Consider the following 20955-nt stretch of genomic DNA (forward strand, 5'->3'; position numbering starts at 1 on the left):
ACATAACCTGATTACACATGGCAAGAAAACCCCGTTTGTAGAAAATACTTTAAATTGATAATTATTGTAAACCAGCCCCCCTCCCCACACACACTTTTTAATAATGGGTTAACTTTTCCATTTCTGTATGGCCATCGCTGGTTTTCTGACTAGTTGCCTAAACATGTTTCTCATATAAGCAAAACTGAACATGCTGCTGCTATTAATCATCATAAACTTTTTTAAATGTGGTTTTCTGGAAAACTGGTACTTTGGGAGTTTTATAATAACCCTTTTAAAGTCTAAGCCACCACATCTCCTCTGGGAGTTCATTCTAGAAAATGTGTTTTGTCCTTATCTTTAGTAAGCCGAGACCACTCTAAAATTAAGGCCGTCAGGGAAATAGCAAACTGATGTGTTTTTATAGTGCTTTTTTCACACTACTGCTTGATTGACAGATCTTTCTGAAACATTTTTATCAGTCAAGATGAGCCTCAAGTGCTTCTGCATTACAGTAGGCGGTCAGGCATCTGCCACATCTTAATCTTTTCACTAATTTCTTATACATGTTATCTTGATGAGAACAGGTATCAGTCAGAAATTTTCCATGTTTGGGCCTACTAAGAGACTGTTCATCAAGGTAAGTGGTTTTGTTAAAATTAAGCCATATCAAGCACGTTCATTTGTCATATTTGGTTTGGAAGGTGCCTGAGATACTGATAAGGTATTGCGTTCTTGTGGTACAACACTAGGTAAAACTGAACCATTTTCTGTCCTGATTCTGTTTATATCAATTTTCAAAGCAGGATCTGATAAAACTAAAGGTGCTCGCTCTGTTTCACTGCGTCCATTAACTAAATCACGACTACTACAATTATTTTCAAAATTTGGCCCTATGTCAGCCATCTTTCAGTCTATCAAGCTTATATTTGAAACAGTGTCATCAGAACGTTCATTTCCACTCTGAACTAAACTGTTTTCTTTTCCATACTTCCTATACATGTCTTTGGTTCTGTAGAATCTTTCCTTGATTTGCTAAGAGAAACTGACAGACTAATGGTTTGTTTCTCATTACTAGATGAATCCTTTTCCTGATGATTAGGATTGGAGTCTGTATGAACATCCCGAAGAACTGTCTCACTGGGTTGTGCAGACTATTCTGGTGTTTTAAAGAGTTCTGAGCTTCATGTTCATATAGCAGAGGAAGATCTTCCAAAAGCTCATGGAATTCTGGAAAACTACACAGCCTGAAATATCCTGTGACTTTTTGTATGCTGGGCAAGCTGGAAAGGCAGCTTAAATGACTCATTGCAATTAAAATGCAAACAAAAATACACATTTCGATAGCTATGTCTATTAAGGTGGTCTATAAAATGCTGAGAATCTTCAAATTGGCTTTGACAAAATTTGCATTTTCCTTTGCTCCACTTCATTACTGTTTGCCGCACATTTAAATCACCAGCTGATGTAGATGGATTTTAATTGTTCTCAAGGCTTAAGTTGTAACTAGTATTCCAAATAGCTACTGCTGTTTCAAAAATAATTTCAGAAGCATTATCAATGCCTAATTATTTCCATTCTGAATTAATCCATGCTTTGTCTTTTCTTATTATCTTATTAATTTTTGTGAAATCAGCCCTTCTAGGCCATTTTTGTTCTATACAATCTCTTAAGGCACTTTGACTGAAATGGTTCTGTGATATTGAAAGTGATATTAAAATACACCATTTCCAGGTGCTGGGAAATAAGTAATAAAACTCTTTTTCCAAGAGTCCACGGAGCATGGAAAAGGCACATTCTGATGCAGGCCACGGGGTTCTCTACTCTTATGAGGGTGGTGTCTAGGGTACTGGTGATTGCTTTTGACTTAAAAGGTTTATGACCCCGAAAACCATGGCTGGGTGGTTAAACCAAAAGTTCCATGATGTGTATTTGTGTGTGTGTGTGTGTGTGTGTGTGTGTGTGTGTGTGTGTGTGTGTGTGTTTCAAGGGTGGTAGTGCTAATGCATGTAGCAGAAGGCAATCAGGCAATAAACCCTAGCAGGCAGTGTACACAGGAGCATTATGATTGCAAGGTTTTATGATTTTCGAACGACAAAATAAAAAAATACTCTCTTTACCCTCCTGTCTCCTGTTCTAATTAATGAAATGTAGTCACTGTGAGATGAAATCTGTAGGGACAGAGACCTTTCGGAGAAAAAAAAAATCCATTTGGTATTTTAAGGTCTGACTTCACATTTTTTTTTTACCTGGAAGTCTGTGAAATTCCTCATTCACTGCTTGTGTGTATATTACAGAAGTTCTCTGTCACAAACAGAAGCAAAGCATTGAGGCAGAGCATTTTCTTGTGCATGGAATCTGTTATACTCCTGAAGTTCTCGATTTAGTTTTTTAATACTTCATTCTGTTTAGCTACATATTTTTCAATGACCAACTTATTTTTAAGGAATTTTTTAAATGCTGTGATCTTAATAAATTTACAGTATGCAAGTTTCACATCAGTGAAGTAGGTACTGGTTAGATTTTCTCCAGAGCTCAATTAAAACCAAATCAAATAAAACAATAGCACCCATGAATATATACTTTTTAAACTTAAATAACTTCAACATAGAAACAATTATACCTATTTAACAGAATGCCTGGAGTCATGAAGTAGAATAAATCCAAGCTACATTATTTTAAAGTCAATTATCTTTTAAAGAAATTTGAATAAGAAAAAAATCCGTATGTCTTGTTATGGGTTGAATTGTATTCCTCCAAATGATATGTTGAAGTCTTAACTGCAAGAGAAATGGGATTGCTACAGATGTCATGTTAAGAAGTTACCATCCTAAAGTAGTGTGGATATCCAATCAAATGTGAGCCCCACATTGGAGCTTGGCCATGGGGGCTTAGGCCAGGAGGGTTCTTTGCTTCCCCAAGAAAGAATTCAAGGGTTAACCAGCGGTGGAAGAAAAGAGCTTTATTGAAGCGGCCGTGTTACAGCTCCACGACTGTTTCTGCAGAGCAGGACTATTCCCCTTGGCAGAGAGTAGCAGCTCAGAGCAGTTCTGCAGTCATATTTATACCTACTTTTAATCACCTGCAGATTAAGGGGAAGTTTATGCAGAAATTTCAAAAAAAAAAATGGTAGTAACTTTGGAGTTGTTGGATCATTGCCACGGAAAAGGGTGGTAACTCCCAGGTCTTGCCATGGCAATGGTAAACTGACATGGCACACTGATGGGCATGTTTTATGAAGAGCTTCTTCCACCTCATCCCTCTTTTAACTAGGCCTCAATTTGCTCCAGTGTCCAAGCCCCACCTCCGGAGTTGTATCCCGCCTCCGACCTCAATTGTAGTAATGCATCTGCAAGCTGAGGAAGACTAGAATTGCCAGCAAACACCAGAAGCTACAAAGAAGCAAGGCATAATTCCTCCCTAAATGTTTCATAGAAAATATAGCCCTGTCAACACCTCAGTTTTGAACTTTTAGCCCCTAGAACTGTGAGACAATAAATTTCTGTGGTTTAAGACACCCAGTTTGAAGTGATTTGTTACAGCAGTCCTAGAAAACTAATACAAGCATTTACTCATATAATTGCCATTTTCCGTGGTATAATTCTTTTGTATAGATTTGTATTTCAATTTTGCTATTTTCCTTCTTCTTGAAGGATTTTCTTTAATGGATCTCAGGGTGGAACTCTGCCAGTAAGGAACTGTTTCAGCTTTCGTATTTCAGAAAAAGCCTTCACTTTGCCTTCACTTTGTGAGATATTTTCACTGGAGATAAAATTCTAGGTTGGTAAGTTTTTAAATTTTTAAAATTTATTTTAGTATTCTAAGATGTTCAACTCTTCTCACTTGCTTTGTTCCTGACCACCCCCCCCAAAAAAACTGACATATTTTTACATTTGTTCTTTTGTATATAATGTGTCATTTTTCTGTCTGCTTTTAAGATTAAGATTTATCTTTATTATTGCTTTTAGGGAATTTGATTATATGTTTCACTATCATTTTCTTCATGTTCCTTGTGCTGGGACTTTGCTGAGGTTCTTCTGTTTGTGGATTTATTATTTTTACCAAATTCAGAAAGGCAACAGTCACTACTTGTTTAAATATATTTTCTGTACACACACCCTCAACTTTGAGAACTCCAGTTACATATATGTCATTATGTTGATCTGTTAGCTAATTATTCTGCTTTGTCTTTATTTGACAAGTAATTGTACATATTCATAGGGGTACATAGTGATGTTTCCACACATATAAGGTATAGTGATCAGATCAAGGTGATTAGCATACCCATCCATCATTTCAAATATTTGTTTCTTTTTATTGGAAACATTCAATATCCTCCTTCCAGCAATTTGCAACTATATAACTATTAACTAGAGTTATCTTACAGTGGTATAGAATAGTAGGACTTACTCTTCCCATCTAGCTGTAATAATTCTGTTTCATTTTAGATAGTTTCCATTATAATACATTAGTTTCCATTATAATACAGTGAAGATTGCTAAATCTAATACAGTGAAGATTCCTAAATCTAACACAGTGAAGATTGCTAAATCTAATACAGCGAAGATTGCTAAATCTAATACAGTGAAGATTTAGCAATCTAAATTGTGCAGACTGCTAAATCTTCACTGTATTATAATGGAAACTAATGTATTATAATGAAGATTGCTAAATCTTCACTGTATTTTTGTCTCACCTTTTCTCATCGAGTCATTTAATTGTTTTCTTCCTCTTTAGGATTTATATCTTCCTGCTATTCTGAATGCCTGGGTCATTTTTTATTGAATGCCAGATAACGTGAACATCAACTTGTAGGTGGTAGATGTTTGTATTTCTATAAACGTTCTTGAGTTTTGCTTGGGGTTGCAGTTAAACGGAAAATGTTTGATGAGTTTGGGTTATGTTTTTAAGATTTGTTGGATATGATTGAGCAGTACTCAGCCTAGTGTTAATTATTCTTCCCTACTGAGCCAAGAAACTTAATTTTACCCAAATGTTCGTCTTCCTGTCAGTCTCCTGAAAAAGGGCATGCCTATTGACCCTATGTGAAAGCCAGGCACTGTTACTCCTAATCATTTCTGACGGCTCTTTCCCAAGGCTGGGGTAGTGCATTTTCTGTCACTCAGCTGAATTCCCTAAGGAGACATCTAAAGATCTCTGGAGTTGTCTGTGTACTTCTCTCTTCTCTGGTATTTTGTCCTGTCGATGCTAGCAACCTTCATCTCCCAGGACTCTTAACTCCATCTCCTCAACTCAGGCTTTGCCTGCGATTTCCCTGCTTGTTCTGTGGCCTGGAAACTGTCAATACTGGGAAAATCATTATTTCCTCCTTTGTTTTTGTATCTCAGAGATCACTGTTATCCATTGCCTGTGTTCAGTGTCTTTGAAGCTATTGCTTTATATATTTTTCTTTGGTAATTGTTTTATTGCTTCAAGTGTTTGATATGTAGAGTAACGGCCACCCAAAGACTTCAACATCCTACTTCCCAGAAGCTGTGGACAATTACCCTTTAACAACACAGGTTTGAACTGTGAGTCCACTTTTACATGGATTTTCTTCCACCTGTGCCACTCCTGAGACAGCAAGACCAACACCTCCTCTTCCTCAGCTACTCAGTATGAAGACAATGAGGATGAAAACCTTTATTATGATCCACTTAATGAATATTAAATATTCCCTTTTTATGATTTTCTTAGTGACATCTTTTCTCTTGCTTACTATAAGAATACAACATGCAATACATAGAACAGGCAAAAAGTGTGTTAGTTGGCTGTTGATATTACTGGTACAGCTTCCAGACAACAATGGGCTATTAGTAACTAAGTTTTTGGAAAGTCAAAGTCATATGTGAATTTTTGGCTGCACAGAGGTCTGTGACCCTAATCTCTGCATTGTTCAAGGGTCAGCTGTAATACCTTTTCCTCACTCATTGCAATACTCATGGCTGACACCCCAATAACAAAAGACAAATTAACAAATGAAAATCATTAAAATATATTTAACTAAAATTTTATGTGACACTGGAGCCTTCAGAAATGAAGTCCTAAATATCCAGAGAAAACTACTTCTGCAGGTGGTCATGCAGAAGTGTGATGGGAGGACTAAAGGGTGTAGAGTATTCTAATGGTACTAATTTAGCAAGGCCTGTTTATCCAGATTCTTCATGGCTTCCAGGTATAGGGCTGGATCTCGCTGGAATGCAGGTCTTACAACCTACTTTCAAACAAGGTAGAACAGAAAATTCTTCTACGACCATGCTTTACTGGAGGTAAAAGTTCAGAGAAAGAGAAAGAGAAGGTCAGACAGTGACCATCTTGCTTCTGTTGTCCTCACAATTTCAGCTGAAAATAGTATACCAAGGTATCATATATTGGGGTATTGTGTTCTCAGCCCCAGCAAAAGCGCAGGGAAGGGTAATTGCAGGAGCTAAGTCGTTAAGCATGGCTCCAATGCACAAAAGGAGGGCTAAGATTTAATAAATTTTAATGACTTTTTTTTGTTTTACTTTGTGCATGGAAAACATTTAAATTAGAATGAAATTTAAAGTTCAAAATATAAAAATAGATGTTCAAGTAAGAAAAAATTGATTTGGTTAGAAAAGGAAGAGTAATTGAAAATAAAGAGATGAAACTAGAGAATGAGATGGCTTATTGAAATAATATGGTTAGTAGATATGCGTATTTGGATTTCATAAGATTAGTAATAAAGATCTAGTGTCAATTATGGCTACTTTAAAAGCATTGCTTTTCAATAATGTCCTAGGTTGTGTTTTTCCAATTAAAAATTGTGCAGACTCAGGTTTATGAAAACACCTGAGGCAAAGTTTTTATAAACACAATCAATTTAAGACTAGGTTTTGATGCCTTTCCTCACTGGTCTAAATTTATCTTTTAAAATATAGAAAAATCAACATTACAGGCTAACAATTTTAGCTCTATGGGATATATGTGTAGTAAATTAAGATAATCAGTCTCCTCGTGCATTTAGATTATTAACCTATCAATATGTGATTAATTAAGAAAGCTTCATGCTCAATTAACTTTCAGATGCAACCTAATGTAAAGGCAGAAACATTGCCTATGTAATTAGAAATCCAGTTGTGCTTGAGGCCCCATGTTATTCAATAAGCTTCTAAAAAGAAATTTGGACACATACATAGAAACTATAGATGGATTTAGTCAGGATCATACAAAACAACAGTTATTTTAGACTTTTAACAGATTAATGATCTACACATCTAGTGTTTCTTTTACATTTATTTATTTTCATTTATTTGAGGTGGAGTCTCACTCTGTTGCCTAGGCTGGAGTACAGCGGCACAATCTCGGCTCACTGCAACCTCCGCCTTTCGGATTCAAGTGATTCTCCTGCCTCAGCCTCCTGTGTAGCTGGGATTACAGGCGGCCACCACCACACCCGGCTAATTTCTGTATTTTTAGTAGAGACGGGGTTTTGCCATGTTGGCCAGGCTGGTCTCAAACTCCCGACCTTGTGACCCGCCTATCTCAACCTCTCCAAGTGCTGGGATTAAAGGCACGAGCCATCTTTTACATTTAAAAAGCCTATTTTAATTTCTTCCTTTAAAGTCTATTTATATAGTGTTTTATAAAATAATTATTAAAGGTTTAGAGGGGGCAGATTAATAGCTAAATAAGTGACCTGGTTTTTAATTTATTCCATAACATATTAAAACATGTATTTCTACGATAAACTATGGTGCTTCTAAAGAAAACATTATATGCTACAGAACTGAACTAACAGTACTTTCCTCAAGGGTATCCAACATGATTATTCGAAAGAAAGAAATATTTTTCCCATCTGTAATGCACATATCACTTTAGGCACTGCAAGGGACCCATGAATTCATGTAAGCACAAAATATTGTCAATAAACGGATCCACTACATCTTGCACACCTTTACATACTACTGTTATGTTTCTATTTATGACAATACAAAATTAAAATGACATTTTAAAACAACACTAAATGCAGACTAGGTTTTGATTAATAACATTTTTAGAGTCCAATTGCCATCAAGTGGAGTGTCATTTTTAGACATTTGATAAAGGAGATTGCAACCACTGTGAAACATATAATCTCAAGTAAGGGTGCATGATTGTAATTCTGAGCCCTGACATTGTATTCTCCTGTAGGTATTGAACATAGTAGTAAACTGTTTACCCTCTTCCATGACCAAATGGGCACCAGTTCCAAATGTGCCTCAACTCCATATCCTTCGTTCCATTTTTTATTGGCTCTGACCTAACAGAGACCCTATGTGTATGGATTATACAGATTCTCACTTACGGATTCTACTTACTTTGGTTTCCTCTGATGTAACACTCATATAATCAGTTTGGACTTACAGTTCCAAGCATTCCTAGATGAATATAACATAGTATTTGTCTATAGTCAGTAAAAATTTCAAATGCAAAGATATTTAATATTTGGTATGATTATCTTTTGTCTTATTAGTTGGGAACAATCACATTTATGCTGAGTTTATAGGATTTCTTCAGTAAGCTTTACTCTCTACAAATATCTGATTATTCTTTTAAATGGCATCTCTTAGTGGCTGAGTGGTTTTCTGTATTATTTGCAGCCAAACTGACTCATTTATTGAATATGCATTTATCTTTTAAAAAGCTTACATATTTCAGGAATGATCTGGGTACTAGGAATACAAAATTAATAAGATAGCTTCTAGTCTCACAGACAAACACAATTTTATTCTAGTATAAGATTATATTAAATAGTTTTTTTCAAATACTTAGAGCATAGGACACTTTAATACAAAACATAAAGAAGAGATATATTTAAGAATGACTTATTGTTAGTCTTGGAGCAGAGAAGCTGGGAGAGAACATTCCATGTCATGAAAAGCTATGCCAAGGCATGGAGGCAGAAGAGCAAATTACAAATCTTTTGGGATCACTGGAATGGTGCAAGGATGACAGCAAAGCTGGAAAAATTGGCAAGGGCCAGAACATAGGAATCCTTGGAGACCACTACGAAAATTGGACGTCTTCCTGATAGCTTTTGGGGGAAACCATTAAATAAGTTTAAATTGGTGGCTAACAGTTAAATTTTCTTTCTTCTGTTTTGCTTTTTCAAGATTATTCTGCTGTGAGGAGGTTACTATGGTAAACACATGAACAATAAGAGAGTTACAATAAGACAGAGGTAGAGGGGAGGGTGCTCACAAAACTAGGCATTCAACTGGAGGTAGGAGAATTTACTGATGTGGGAAAAATAAACTGGGGAACACAGTTTAGAGCCTTTGAAAAGTTAAGAAAATCTGGGGTTCAGAGGTAGATGTAAATTTGAAATGTCTAAGATATACAATAGAAAGGCATAACTGGAAATCGAATGGACAGGTCTAGGACTCAGAATAGGGAAGATTCATCAACTCAACCCAGATGTGTCTTGGTCCACACTTAACCTAGGGTCACTGAGTGGAGAAATAAATGGACTAAGGATTTCTGTTCTGGCCAAGTCTCCAATTTCAAGGGGTAGGCATTCCACTGACGTCTCAACGTTTCCATTTCTTGTTCAGCACAAATTTCTGCCTTAAATCATTAGGCAAACTAAACTCTAGGGCTGGTTCTTCCATTGCAGCATGACTCTTTCCATTTTCGCAGCCACAGGAGTGATTTTTTTCCTGACCACAACTGACAAAGGACAAAAATTTTGACCATGTTTTGAACACACCCCGATTTTCAAATGAAGAAGCCTGTTCATGTTGGAGGACTTGTTTGACAGGATACAAAATCAATCACAGTGAGGGCACTGGATTTGAAAAGTCTGAAATGTCTGATACCCTTGATGACAGATTGAGCTAGAATCCCTTCGGTGGTGCTTTAGGAACGTGATAACCATTTGATGTAGCCAGAGCACGATTTAATGCATTGCTAATGTATTTAGCCCTAGTGAAACTGATCCTACTTCTTAGACATAACTTTTCTATCCCTCAGCAACCCATTACTAGGAAAACCTTGCCAAGATGGGATATTTTTCTCTGAAGAAATTTGATATGGTAACAAGACAGTTTGATGAGTACTGAGTTGGTCATTTTAGCACATTTATCCATATCACATATCTTTGGCTCACACATTTCTCTAAATACCTAAACTATCTGATCATAATAATGTCCCTTGCATATTTTAGATGCTGACTCCGTGAAACCCAGCTTCCCCTGATGAGTCAAATCTTTTCACAATCTGGCCCCACTCAGAAACAGAATTACTATGAAGTTTTTGTAGGTTAATACTCATAGCACCTCACTTGCATAGGTTTCCTCAAAGACCCTGGAAATGGTCCTGGCACTGTGCTCACACATCATATAAAAAATTGACAAAAATAATGATTTTTTTTTCTTTTTCAACATAGTTATGATCGCTGTGCTTTCTACCCCTACTTCCTCTTTTTCACACTTAACTCTCATATCAGGTGGTGTTGAAATGACTGCAGGGGTTTTGGGGATTCCAGTTCAAGGAAAGGTGAACGGACAGGATATTCAGTTTGTGCTTAGTAGGGGTACGCTTGTGCAGTTGACAGTCAGTATCATAGGTAGGTAAGTTATTGCCAGCCACTGAGCGTAAGAATGGCTCACAGGAATACTTCTACCACCCATCGTGCTGACTCTCCTGATGTCACGAAAGGAGTGCAGGACCAGAAGACATGTAGATGTCCTATATTACTGCCAATCAAAACATAAACGTGGGGAAGAAACAAGGTTTGAAAACCAAGAAACACTTTGTTAAGAATTTTTAGTCCTCAGAAATGTAAAACCCTAAGCAAAATATTTTTTACGGGCCCCTAGTCTAAACGATCAACAACAACAAAAACACAAAAAATATGCTAGAGAAAAGGCAGAATTATCTTTCTACTCTTCCTGTACAAATGATCCTTCAAGATTATAATGTTACGAGCAGTTATAGAGGATGCAGAGAAAACATGCGGGGAAAAAAAAAGTGTCACAGAAGTGTGTCTGACATCAACTAACAAAAGTATTGTATCATTTTTCTGGATTTTCATTAGATTTTCAGATTTGGAAGGTGTTATGATTATCTTTTGCTGAAAGTTCATGTTACCCCAATATTTATAAGTTGAAATCCTAACCTCCAAGGAGATGATGTTAGGAGGTGGGTCATTTAGGAAGTGACTAGGTCTTGAGGGTGGAGCCCTCATGAATGAGATTAGTGCCCTCATAAGAGAGGTCCCAGGGAGCTGTCTTGACCATTTCACCACATGAGGACACAGCTAGAAGGCACTATCTGTGAGAAAGTGGGCTCTCACAAAACATCAAATCTGCTGAGGCCTTCATCTTGGTTTCCAGCATCTAGAGTTATGAGAAATATGTTTCTGTTCTTTTAAAACTACTTCGTTTATGACAGAAAAGACTAAGACACTTTTTTTAAAAAAAGGAAAAGCTTTTCTTTCTTAAGTGAGGTAACATGCAATCGCACAATCAGATCAGACTTCTACAATTCTGATACCTTACTTCACTAATAATTTCAATATGTAAGAAGTTATGAGACAGAGATGAAGCAAGTGGATTACCAGCACCTTCCATTAAGTTGCCTAGGGACTTTCTCCTTACATTTGGGTCCAAATTCACATAGGACACTTCTAAGCAAAGTGTGCAATCCCATCACCTGCAGAGGGAGCCACTTCAGTTCTGACACATCCCACTATATACAGAGAGTTAATGTGTATGTGACATTAATGTGTATTATATACAGAGTTAATATGTATACGTGACATTAATGTGTGTATATGACATTTTTAAGGAAATCCATAGACTTCAGGTATATTTACGACCATGGTCGCATAAAGCCAACCTCCTTGTATATGTGACCAGTGCCTCCTGAACTTTCCGCCTTACCACACTTTTGAATATGCTTCCACTTAAATGAATTTTGCTGGCTTCTCCATCCCTATTCAAATTGCTCTGACATCACCCAAGACATGGTTGATATTTCTCACCTCAGACTTCTCTCGTGTGGGTGATTTTCACCACTGCCTAGTAACAAGCTAACAATTGCTTTCTAACAGCCTATAATGAACAGATGCTTCAGACACCTTAGAAACTCAAAACCCAAGATGTCTTGGCCTTATTTGAGTTCTGCCAAAGGCTTTGATCTACATTATGTTCACCAGTGGATTATAAGGACAAAGTGGGGCTGCCTGCACCACCATCCTCTGTAAACCTCTGCATGCTTATTTCTGCTCATTACTCTCTATTTTTTTCTACTTCCTTTGACTTGAGGGGCCATCAGGATTCCCAGAAAAGGAAGATAATTGTTCTCAACATTTGAATAGCCCTGCTAGTGTCCAGGTGTCTTTTCTCGGCAGAGCCTGTGAAAATGTGTCAGTTAGGGGGATGGCCTTGATTGTCTTAGTCCTCACAATTTCCAGGAATTTAACAGACATTTCAATTTTAACTGGAAATGTCAGCCAGCCTCCATTCGTCTTCCAGAGCGGCTTCCTCTAAGTGATAATCATGCCCTCAGGGCAGTGCTGTGCTCTCATTTGCTCTAATGGTTTTCAACTTCAAGTGCTACCTTATTAGATTGCAGCCATATGCCTGAGAATTTGAATTTCTCCATGTTGAAACAGCGCATATAGGCCAATGTGCATTCCACAAGATTGCAAATTGTATCTAGCTGGACTCCAAATCTGATATGGGAAAAAATGTGTCTGCCAAAAGGTAACATCAGACCAGTCTTTGTTGGCCTATTGCACTTCCTGTATAGTCTCCACCGTATCCAGTACGGCCGAAGCAATCAGAGGAATCACCTTGTCTAACCCATCATAGTCTAGTATTCACCTCTGAACACTGCCATCTCTAAGTACTGGCCACACTGGACAAGCAAAGGGGAAATAAACGAATCAAAATTTGCATCTCAACCATTTCTTAATGAGAGCAACAATTTCTTGTTTCCCTCCCAGAATTATCTATTGTTTCATGTTTATTACTAAGGAAGTCTTGCTTCTAAAGATTGTTTATCACAGCCAATTAAAACTACATGAGGAAGATTTAGCAGATATTCTCCTTGTAAAGGGTAACATTCCCTATTTGCACAAAGTATCCCTCCCAAGCTCGCATTCATAAAAAGGCAGGGGGACCGTGCTTATACAATCACACTTTCCAATTCATAACTCTAGTCTTACCATGGTTGCCTGAGCAGCACTGGGAACCCTCTCAGGTTCACTTCCATGCCGTTCAGAGAAAAATTACCCTCCTTACTACTTTACACTGGGCTGACATTCCTAAGCTATATTACTGAGAAAAATGACTTTCCTATCTACTTTACACTGGGCTAAAGTTCCATAGGTAACAATCCTAAGAAAGTTTTGTTTACACCCCATATCCCACATCTTAACCTTATCATTGCACCAAGTCTAAGATCTCTTGCAGAGATGAAGCATGGGGATCTTGGCCTCTCAGTTAATCTTTTCTTTTTTCATGGCTTAGCCTTTAATTAAGGGAGTAAATTTCTTCAGACAGTATAGATCAAGCAAAAGTACCACTGCCCTTTAAGAGTTAAGAGAGAAACTGGGGAACCTCCCATGCCTTTATTCACTGCAGCTTATTAGATGTCAGACCATCCAGAGGCCTTTGCTCATAAGTAGTTGCAGCCACTTGGGTATTAGTCATCAGCACAAATAATAACTTCCATTCAGCAATATACATCATCATCAGCATATTCCCCTGATTGCTATTTCTGCAGTAACATGTCAATAATTGTTTCCCAGGCTTTTCTGACATTTTGCTTTTCAGTGTCCTAATGCTTGAACAGAAAGCATCCTTTTGAGATTCCATCGTTACCTGCATCTGGTCTCTAGCTGGGTTTATAATTTTGTGAGTAACCAGTGGCATCACTGAGTAATTTGCTAGTGAAAGTAACATATTTCCTGGTTGTCAAAGAGGCATGATAAACTATTCAGAACTAGAAAATGTGGTCTGAGCTTATTTTTTCCACCTATCACCTCCTCCTCTCAGAAGTCTCGCTTTTATAAGGGCTTTTAACAATGGCCAGCAAATAGAATTTTTATTTAATTTGCCATTTTTCCTGTGACTCCTTGTCTATCCACTTGGCCATTTTCCCCAGATATATCGATTTCTTACCAATTCCACTGATCAGACTCATTCCAGTAACTATGCCTTGGATTTTCACCTTTCCATACAAAGGCTGACAGGCAGTGAACACGGCATCAAGCCTGCACAGTTGCCCCCATTTCTTCTTTTCCTTACAAAAATAATAAGACATATCTGAGCTATTGTGACTTATGGATCTAAAATACAACCCTACTCAATACACCAATCAGAGAGAACATGAAAGATCATGTTGTCAAATCAAACACACAAATCACAGATCTTACTCAGTATCAAATACAAAAGCCCAGGAAATTTTACCCCCAAATTAGTCCCCTGGTATGCTGGTTATTTTAAATTAAAGACTCTTGAAATTCAGCAAAGGCTATGAGAGGCTCCACTTTGATATTGTTATCTACCGGAAGACTAGACCAGCCAAAGAGAACACAATCGCCTTCCATCCACTCTCTGAAATCCCATTCATTATCCAGTTCACTTCTGTCTCCGAGGTCCAATTATTCTCGCTAATAATCATTTACTTACCCTCAAAAGAATTACCTACATTCCTCATTCCCCCACCCCACGAGGAAGAGCATATAAGCATCTGTACTTCACTGAGTTATTTGGATATCACTTTCCTGTATTCCCCCATGCTTATACACAGTAATACAAGTGTACACCTTTTTTCCTATTAATCTGTTAATTGCCAATTCATTTCAACAGACTTAGACTTGATCCTTCAGAGAGAAGCTTTGAATTTCCCTATATGAGCTTTACTACTAATTTAAGGAATCCAAGTAATCACAAGTCTCAGAAAAGCAAGGAAAGTATTAGGGCTTCCAATGTAGTTTTCCAGATGTGTTCTGGTACTGTATCAACAGATGTGCTCTACCAGTGACATATGCAGACACATTCCTTACAGTGCACAGAAGCAGGCACTCTGGTCATCACTTTTTTATATTCAGATTGTTACACAGATAACGGGTAATTTTCCCTGGAGTCATGCCCCATAAAAGTATAACTGGTCAGGTGCGGTGGTGGTTCATAGCTGTAATCCCAGCACTTTGGGAGGCCGAGGCAGGCGGATCATGAGGTCATGAGATCGAGACCATCCTGGTTAACAAGGTGAAACCACGTCCCTACTAAAGACACAAAAATTATCTGGGCGTGGTGGCAGTCCCCTGTAGTCCCAGCTACTCGGGAGGCTGAGGCAGGACAATGGCGTGAACCCAGGAGGTGGAGCTTGCATGTTTTTTGACCTCATGAAATCCTAGAGAATGAGGTTTATGCTTCGGAAAAACAATCAGAAGACAGTTACTCTCCTGCTAGCCAATACCATTGGTTTGTTTGCCAAGAGATCTGTCATTAGTGAGTTTATAATAAAAATTGATGACACCACTTGCTTTCTCTCCTGGGATCATATTGCTGTCTTGGAAAAGGGATACAATGGATTACATACATCCAGTTTACCATTTCCTTACCTGCCTCAATTTGTATTTCTAATCATGGGTTCTTTTTCCAAAAAGTCACCCGTAAATTATATCTTTCAAATTTTCCCAAAATGGGATCAATCCCTAGCTCTGCTGTACACAGGCAATGAGAGAAGAGTAACGATACACTTCCATCCTTCTCTCTTTAACATTTATCTTTTCTGCTGCACATTATCTGATCCCATCCATGCCCCATTTATCCTATGTACACTTCAAGCTGTTCTCCTACATGTCTGTTTAACTCTGCCTGAAATCAACTATTTTCCCTTTGGGAAAAATCTTTTATTGATTTCAAATTTTGGTGTTCTTCCAATTACCTATACAAAATTCTAATTTTGCTACCTCTTATAATTGTATCCTTTCTTTGAAATGTCATTACTTATGTAAACATCTTCAAATTACGACTAATAATAGCTATGTCAATTGAGTGCCTACTATTTGCCATGAACTTTTCTAGGCAACTTACATGATTAATAACTATATCAATGCTACAAAATAGTCATCATTGTGCGTATTATAGTCTTTTGCTCAACATCATATAATTAGCACAGAGTCAAAATTCATTATCTCACTTTGTGTCTGACTGCCTTCAAAATGCACCATATGATGCATTGACTCTATTCTGCTTCATAGTTTTCTCAAACTATTTACATGTTTTACCTTTCCTACTAAATGATAAGCACGTCCATGGAAAGTACCAGGTGTTCTTAATTTTATTATCTCTCTTCACACTAAATATCATCCGTCCATATTGTAGCAATTTTGTAATATTCATAGAATATACACATGAATGAATGAACTACATAATAAAAGTAAAGGCCAAATTTTCTGCTTATATTGTAATCCCTGGGGTAGGAATACAATATAAATGTATCTATAAATTATTGCTGATTATATGTTCAGGTTGTTATATTTGTTGGACTAAATGATAGACTAGTTCAATGAAGACCCAGAGATGCAGGGTCTTAAAGAATACAGAAATTTAAGTTGAGATTGGAGGATCTCTTGAGCTCAGGGGTTAGAGACCTGACAGGCAACATAGTAAGACTCCTTCTCTAGGAATTTTTTTTTTTTTCTATTAGGCAGACTTGGTGCTCTGCACCTTTAGTCTCAACTACTCTGGAGGCTGAGGCAGAATTGCTTGAGTCCAGAAGGTCAGGGTTGCAGTGAGCCATGACCACACCACTACACTCCAGCCTGGGTAATAGAGCAAGGCCCTGTCTTAAAAAAAAAAAAAAAAAGTTATATATTTCTCATATAAAGCACTGAGCTAGTAGGCTGCCTTGGATCAATTAAGTCACTCATGCACCAAAGTTGTGGGTCGCCACCCTCAACATGAAGCTTTCAGGGTTACTATGGACATTGCCATTTCCAGCCAGCATTGAGGACAAAGCAGAAACCGTGAGGAATAGATATCCTTGCAAACAAGTCATATGGAAGTTGCATACATAAAATCCTTTTTCATTATGTTGGCCAAAACAGTCATAGGGTTCTAAGAGTCGACTGGAAAATGTAGCCCCTGGCTCTTTAGGTGGCAATGTGCCAGGCCAAATCTCAATTACAAACGGTACCTGACTTAATGATGATTTGATGCAGTATTTTTTTTAACCTTACAGTGGTGCAAAAGTGATACACGCTCAGTCTAAACTGTATTTCAAGTACCCAGCCATTCTGTTTTACACTTCCACTATAATACTGAATAAATTACATGAGATAATCAACACTATTATAAAACAGGCTTTGTATTATACGACTTTACCCAACTGTATGCTTAGGTAAATGTGCTGAGCACACGTAAGGTAGGCTGGGCTTAACTATGATGTTTCACAGTGAGGTGTATTAAATGCATTTTAGATGTATGACATTTTCAACTTATGATTGGTTTATCAGAACATAACCCCATTTTAAGTTAGGGTGCATCTGTATTATATGTAGGCTAGGATAGGCCAATGTGATAACAGCCAATTCCCAAGTCTTAGTGGCTTAAAAGAATATTTTATTGTTTATCCATTCTCCATGTCCATCATGGGTCAGTGGGGAGCTATGCTCAATATTTTCTCATTGCTCTTACTCTGAGATGCTGGTTACTACCTGGATCTATGCCTGATGCTGAGACAGGAGGAAAAAACAAGTAACTCCTAAGAGTCTGACATTGACATTTATATGGTCTAGCCCAGTTGTGACACATATCACTTCCATTAAAAGTACCTGGTCAAAAAAAAAATTATTGGGCAGAACTAGTCATGAGAAAAGTCTCAACCAACAACAGCTGGCTATGAATTACAAGCCTAATTTGTACCTAGATATTAGACAGATGTCAATATACAGTGAGCAGCAACAACATTTATCACATTCTAGAAAAGGTGAAAGATGAATCTGGTTTATAACAAACAATATGCAATATTAGCCTACCAGCCTGAAGATATTTCACTCGGGAATAAATTTCTCCTACGCTAACCTATATGGTTTGGATGCAATTGACTTCAAGCTCCAATCCAATAATGGGCATTTACTGACCTAAATCAATCAGCCTAATCTTACACACCTGATCATAGTTGATTCAGAAATAGGCATGTAGCACAAATTAGTCAGCGTAAGATTAACAGAGTTACTGTTAAACCTGCGGGAGAGACATAGTCTTTAAGTACAGACAAGAAATACATAACCTCTGCAAATGTTAGCACCCACCGTTTTAAGAGGGATCACTCACATATAAAAAAGTATCATTTTTTGACATTGGTGAGCTACTCGACTGAATCAATCATGCAGCTTTATTATGTAATACAGTTCATTCTGCGTACGCTGTTACTGACAAAATGAAGACTTAAGTGATCAACTTTGGCCCGTAAAGCTTAAGAAAACTTGCATTGGTATAATTACAGAAAAACAATGGCTTATGAGTTGAAATGTAGAAAAGCTACTTAGAAAAAGTGATACCAGAATTTCTCCTAGAAACCACATTGAAAATAGCTTGATGAAATGAGCCAATTTTGTACTTTAAAACTGTGGCTCTGCTGGGTTTTGCCAAGTTTTGCTATGGGACAACTAAATGACCCTGAAAATTACATAGAAAAGCTTTCAGAATTCTTGAGATCATCTGAGATATACACAATAAAAGAAGTGGAACATTGTTAAAAAAAAAAAAAAAGTGGGTGGCAAAATTGCAAAACTCTGCAAGCTATGCAATTAACCCCTTACTTTAAGTAGTCCCCTCACCAAAAATAAAAATTTAAAAAAATCCAGTAAAGTCTATCACCCTGACGAATATTTGGCAACAGATTTATTTTTGTAAATGAGTGTCACGTTGGGGTTTTGTAGAAGCAAAGCTCCACCTGTAGAAGCCAGAGCTCAGGAGGCAGAGAAGCCAGGAGAACATAACTGCACTTCAACCCTAAATAAACATCAGCAAAAATTGGGGGGAGGATTTTGGACTTGAAGGTATGAGGAAATTTGGAAAGGGAGAAGGTTGGAAATTCCAAGAAATGAAGCTTAAACCTCAAGAAAACATTCTGATAACTTTAAAAGTTCAAGGTAGTTGAATAGAGTGATTTTTCTTTCTCCACAGTCCGTTGACCCAGAATCAACGTAAGGGCGAAAAAGTTTTTGCTTCTCTCACTGACGGGCATTAAAATTGGCAGTGATTGTTAGTAAAGCTAAACATATTCCACACTGTATGCACACCAATGAAAAGAACTGGTCTACAAGGCATGCTTTAAATAGCCAGGTCAGGAGTGAAGTCTTAAATCCTACTCCCAATCTGTCACTAATAGGGAATGGGAACCTTACTGGGACGTTTACTAATATAAGTCCCAGCAAGTATCATGTGGACTAACATTAGTATAAAATTCCCTTTGACTCTATAAATCTATAAAAAGCAACAGTAACTTGAATATATAAGCAATTCATTTAACACTTACGCCTAATATCTGTACTAGTTACTCTGCTGGCCTGTGACAATACTATTACACTACTTGCATAGGCCATTTAAACTTTCAAATTCTTTTCCCATATACCTGGTATATTCATTGTAAAAATACTGTGCAAGAGGATTGGCAGTTAATATTATGCCTATTTCACTGATGAGGAAACTGAGGTAGAGGTAGAGTGAGGGCAAGGAATTTGCCCAACGTTGGACAACAAATAAATTATTCAACAATAACTAGAACCCAGATTTTCTACCTTTTAACTTAAGGATTTTGAACCAAAAACGAATGTAAGATACATTTTACATATATATATCTCCAATACTGTACTTTATTATATTTTATTCACTGTACTTTATATTTACCATACTTTGTTATATATATCAGTACTATATTAATGTACTACCATATATTACCAATAAATAGTATTAAATATATATTTTATGTATGTACTATACATAATATATAGTATTGGATATATACTATTTTACATATATATCCAATACTATATATGCATAGAGAGCATTATATACAGTATGTATGCAATAAATAGTATATGATGTTCTTTCTTGTATTATATCTGATACTATTTATTACCCCAGGATAAATAATGAACAATAGAAAGAATAAATGCCCTGAGGTGCTGTAGACCAAAATGGAGTCAACATGGAAAAGCAACAGATGCTTAACAGAAAAGTAATTTTGTTCAGACAGACAAGTTTGCAGCACATATATGCTGACATTTTTATGAAGGACTAATATCTCATATCCAACTGAAGTAAACCACAGTCATAAATTATAGTACCTGAACTTCATTGAGTTTTCAAAAATACATCACCCAGCAAAGATTAATCTCCAAGATCAACAAGCACTATCTGCAACATAGGAGAGTGACTCCACTGACAAATGGCTCGGAGAAAGGAAGCATTTGAAGGTGAAGATCAGTGGCAAGTGAGGCTCCATGGGGATTAAAATATGAAGACCATTTTCATTCACTATTTTTTGTATTTCCAAATCTGGAATGGAAGCAACCAGTAAAAATGATGAAGGTTGCAAACGTGAGAAAACAAAACACATCACATACCAGGAGGATGGGGACAAATTTAGGGAACAAAACTTAATTCAAAGTAACTTTGACAGAATTGGAGTCCAGGAAAATAATTTACTGATTCATGTACCTCAGCATGTGTAAATAAATATGAAATAACAAGACTAGAGTTACAAATAGCATAACAAGCAAGACACAGCCATGATGAGCAGAATCTGCATACTCCGGAGACTTTGAAGTATCCAGGGGTAGAGCATTACGCAAAACAATTTGGGCACCGGATCGCTCCCTGACAGTAGTAGCACTGATGCATCAATCTTTAAGCTTTGGGATGCATAATAAAAAAAAAGGTGATGATTTTGTAACTTGTTGCATATTCCAGAAGTTCCGTCTTCAATTTTTGCCACATTTTA

At 37.1% G+C, this 20955-nt stretch overlaps 1 pseudogene; it reads right to left on the reverse strand.

Moving 5' to 3' along the window:
* Positions 1-457: 457 nt before the first annotated feature.
* LOC100582541 lies at positions 458-4685 on the reverse strand (annotated as a pseudogene).
* Between the last annotated feature and the right edge of the window lie 16270 nt (positions 4686-20955).

This window comes from Nomascus leucogenys, chromosome 4 (assembly GCF_006542625.1).
Source record: "Nomascus leucogenys isolate Asia chromosome 4, Asia_NLE_v1, whole genome shotgun sequence".
Taxonomy (NCBI): domain Eukaryota; kingdom Metazoa; phylum Chordata; class Mammalia; order Primates; family Hylobatidae; genus Nomascus; species Nomascus leucogenys.